The sequence below is a fragment of the Myotis lucifugus genome, unplaced genomic scaffold (assembly GCF_000147115.1).
Source record: "Myotis lucifugus unplaced genomic scaffold, Myoluc2.0 scaffold_1858, whole genome shotgun sequence".
NCBI classification, from domain to species: Eukaryota; Metazoa; Chordata; class Mammalia; order Chiroptera; family Vespertilionidae; genus Myotis; species Myotis lucifugus.
In genome coordinates, this window is record NW_005872906.1 from 3605 (window position 1) to 7558 (window position 3954).

At 48.1% G+C, this 3954-nt stretch overlaps 1 pseudogene; it reads right to left on the reverse strand.

Moving 5' to 3' along the window:
• Positions 1-747: 747 nt before the first annotated feature.
• LOC102417593 overlaps positions 748-3954 on the reverse strand; it is an 11397-nt pseudogene continuing 8190 nt past the window's right edge.

Below are 3954 nucleotides of genomic sequence, written 5' to 3' on the forward strand. Positions count from 1 at the left end.
GGCAGGGGAGCCAGCCCACAGTGCAGAATGGAATGCTGAAACACAACAAAGGAGGAAGATGCCTTTGGCTAAAACGTTGGCATTAAATAAAAGAGGCAAACAGGATGGAAACATGCAGCCCTACCAGCCAGGATGGGGCATAGTGGGGCAGAGGCAACGTTGAAGGCTGGCTCCAAGAAGGGTGGGAACCAGGCCTGGGCACGTACCGGGATGGAAGAAAGCTGTGTTTCAACAGTTGGGTGTGCCCACTGGGCCTGGCAGAGATTGAGTGCAAGAAAGGAACAAGAAAGGGCAGGTGGGCCGCCTTGGCAACAGCCAGCTCATCAAGTAACTTAAGTGGATGTAGTGCAAAAGTTGCAGCCAAGTACTATGGACATGCTACCTGCTTGCCTTAAGGGTCCTGTGGCAATGTTGGGCCAAATGCAGGACCGTGTCCTCGTCCTGGGTGCCTGCGTCCTCAGCCACAGAGAGCCTCAAGTTTTCCAATGTGTGTGGGATAGGGAGACAGAACCCTGCCTCCTTACGTGTTAGCCGAAAGCTCCTGGGTCCAGGTATCAAGGCTCAGAGTTTGTGCTTCTCTTTGCAGTCTGTGTCCCCTGTTGCACCAGGAGGCTGAGGCAGACAGAAGAATATCTGAGTCTCTCATCCTATGTCAGAGCACCCAGCCTGAGCCTCATCTCAGAATATCACAACAGCCCTTCAACATTGGCAAGATGTCCAAGAAAACCCACAGGTGTCACATGAAGACCCGCTGAGAAGGATGTGACACACAGTTCCACGGGGGAGAGGGGCATGGGTGGTGATGTCCCTAGGGGAGCTCTGCTGTTTTCAGATGGGCACCAGGCTGGGGGGGGGGGGCGCGGCAGACAGGGTCACCGAGGCAATGTGGTTATTCTGCATAACCTCAAAGGTCATCGCTGAAGACCAAAGCAGAATGTGGAGCCAAATGGGTTGGTGTTGTCTGGGGAGGAGGACCTGTGAAGGACAACAGGCCAGGCCACAGGGTGACCCAGGAGCTCCTGGATGTGGTCCCACTTGCTATCGGTTGTGCATGTTTCTGTCTGACCATCTGCATTTTCTTTCTTTATGGCCATAGGGATCTCAAACTCACAGCAGCGATAAATGTTAAAATTATAATGCCCAGGGTGATTGGTGTGAAGGACAAACTTCTCCACTTTGGGAGTGTTGGCGTCAAAGAGGATGTCCACTCCGAGAGTGAAGTAGTTAAAAAAATAGTCATTGCACTTGGATGGAACTTGTTTATGGGGGGAAGGAGAATGAATTTTCATCTTATCTTCTGATTTATAGAAGACTTTGTGTGGAGAACCAAGCATGCTAAGAACGTCTTGGCAAGAATCCCCAAAGTCCACTGAACGTTCAAATACCCGCATCTTGGCATCCATCTGCTAACAGGTCAGGTCCACAGCCTGCAGCAAGTAGGTGAAGTCATAAACCTGAGGGTCCAGTTCCATCTCGAAGAACAACGACACTCTCAGCGTACATATTGCCCAGGACACAGCTCAGGGGCATCATGGGAGCTTGGTATCCTGAAGGCTGTTTCCCCTGTAGATGTGCATTCTTTCACAGTTGCTCCGTGGGTATCTGGAGAGAAACTAGACCGTGGGCAAAACTGGGCTCATACTTGGGAGCCTCTGTCCACGAGTCTCACTGAAAAGAGGAAGACAGTCCTCTGAAGTTGAGGTGGAAGAGCGGCTCAGCGGAGTTGTACACTCCTGGTGGGTTGCACTGAGCGACTGGTCCATCTGCTCAGTGGTGGGGGTATGGCCTGAGAGTTAAAATGGACTCCACAATATTTTAACTTTACTGTAGTCAAGTCATATACTTCAATCACCGTAAGTCCTGATTGAAAGCATCAAACAGTAGTGTGATCCCGTCCTGCGTCAGGTAACGGATGAGGTCAGGGCTTCGAGGAGACTGTTCACTGTGGAGAACCTGGACATTTTTGATGATGCGACGGTGCTTCTGAAGAATGGCTACTGCCTGAGCCAGAGGCATTCCCAGCGTGAATTCCCATGGCTCCCATGGCTCATTCCCCGGAGAGCGCTCAGGCACCACCTCCAGGTCCAGTATTGGTTCAGCTCGCCTGGCCCGGCGGCCTAGCTGAGACAGCGCAGACAGGACGGGAGCTCACCAGCAGCTGCTTCGGTGGTGAGGGCAGCGGCATCAGCGGCTGCTTACACCTCCGGTACTTCTTATCTCCCTTCTCTGCTCTCTGTTTTTTTCTCTTTAGCACCATTTTTTCTCTTTAGCAAATATGTATGGTTTAACATACATATTTACTTAGTTGTTCATTGTGTATCTCCCCAACTAGCATATAGGAGAGGGAAGGACTTTGGTTCATTGCTATATCCCTGGTGCCTGGCACACTTTGGTTCATTAAATCCACACCAAACAAATGAGCTAACTTGCCCTGTGTCCCACAACTAATAAGAGGTAATATTTACTCTCAGGCTGTCTGGTTTCAGAGCCTTAACCATGAAGCTTTATTGCTTTGAAAACCTTAAACTCTTAAGTAAATAATAGTTCCCATGCGCTACTTTGGGAGATGGTGCTGCTATATGGGAAGAGCCTATATCCCACTTGCCTAAGCTGAGGATTTGGGAGGATTTGGCTCCCTGTCTATTACCAAAGCACTGACTGGGGACATAGGACTCACAAAAGGCTACACTGAGATTCCCTCCAACCATCATTTCCCTGTTACATTTCTAATATCCAGTCACATTCGGAATGGCTAAGCAAAGCCTAGCCCAGGAGTAGGCCAGATTTTCAGTCATGGATGCTATAAGAAGGTCTTATAGTAATTTTAGCTGCCCCTCACCACAGCGTTTCTGTTCCGTTGTTCTTTATCTGCCTTCCCCATCTCCCTCTTTCCTTTCCAGCCAGTTTTCCCAGTTCTCCAGCTATCCCACAGCCTGAGGGTCCCATCCAAGCGAGGAGACTATTGATCTAATCTGGGCCGTATCAACCATCCCCAAACCCTTCCCGGCTCTGAAATTATATATCTAAAATCTAAAATACTTCTACATTAATAAATTGCTGTGTTCACACTATCTGGGGTTTTAGGTCCAAGACTGAAGACTGAAACTAAGGGAGAGAAAGAAAATCGGAAGACCGAGCAGTGGTCTAGAGGTGGAACAGATTGAGGGCCATGTTGGAACAAATTACTGGCCAGTTGTTACTTCTCCCATCACTGGGTGGTCTGCTCCTCACAAGCCTGACTTGAGCCCAGAGGCATTGGAACAGCCTGTTCTCAGGGATCTCCTGCCACAAAATCTCTTTGTATCTCCTATTTCCCTTACTGAGGATTTTCTCAGGCTTAAGCTATCTTATGGGACTCTTTTGCTTAAGCTATCTTATTGGGGACTCTTTCCCAGCTTGGTGGAGATGAAGCTGCTCTCCTGCCAGTATCACAGTCTAGAAAACATAGTCTAGCTATTCAACAGTCTAGAAAACATTACCTATAACTATATTGTAGTTTTAATAATCCCTAGGATTGCAACAAAAGGTTTATTTGCAATTATTGCAAATTTGGGCATTTTTAGGGGGAAAATGTCTTAGGCATTTTTAGGAAATCAGCTCAGACATTTTTAGGGAAATGTTTTAGGTACAGCAACATGCAAAAAAAAAAAAAAAAAAAAACAAAAACCAATCATGGCCCGTCCTATGCTTTTTTTTAAAAATTGAATTTACTTGGCATGTTTTAAACATCAAGTTTGAGGGAATAAATGATCTGATTTCATCTCTCTCAGAGAGTGGGAGGCCTCTTCCTCCTTGCCCTTCTGGTTTTGCTTTCAGTCTCCCCGCATGATCTCTTCCCTCCCAGCCACGGGAGACTGGCTGCTCTGGCTCTCCGGAAGCCCTGTTCCATAAGAGTGGCGTGAATGTTATTTATTGGCCATGGAGTGGAGTCCTGCTGATCTTGGTGATGGTCCA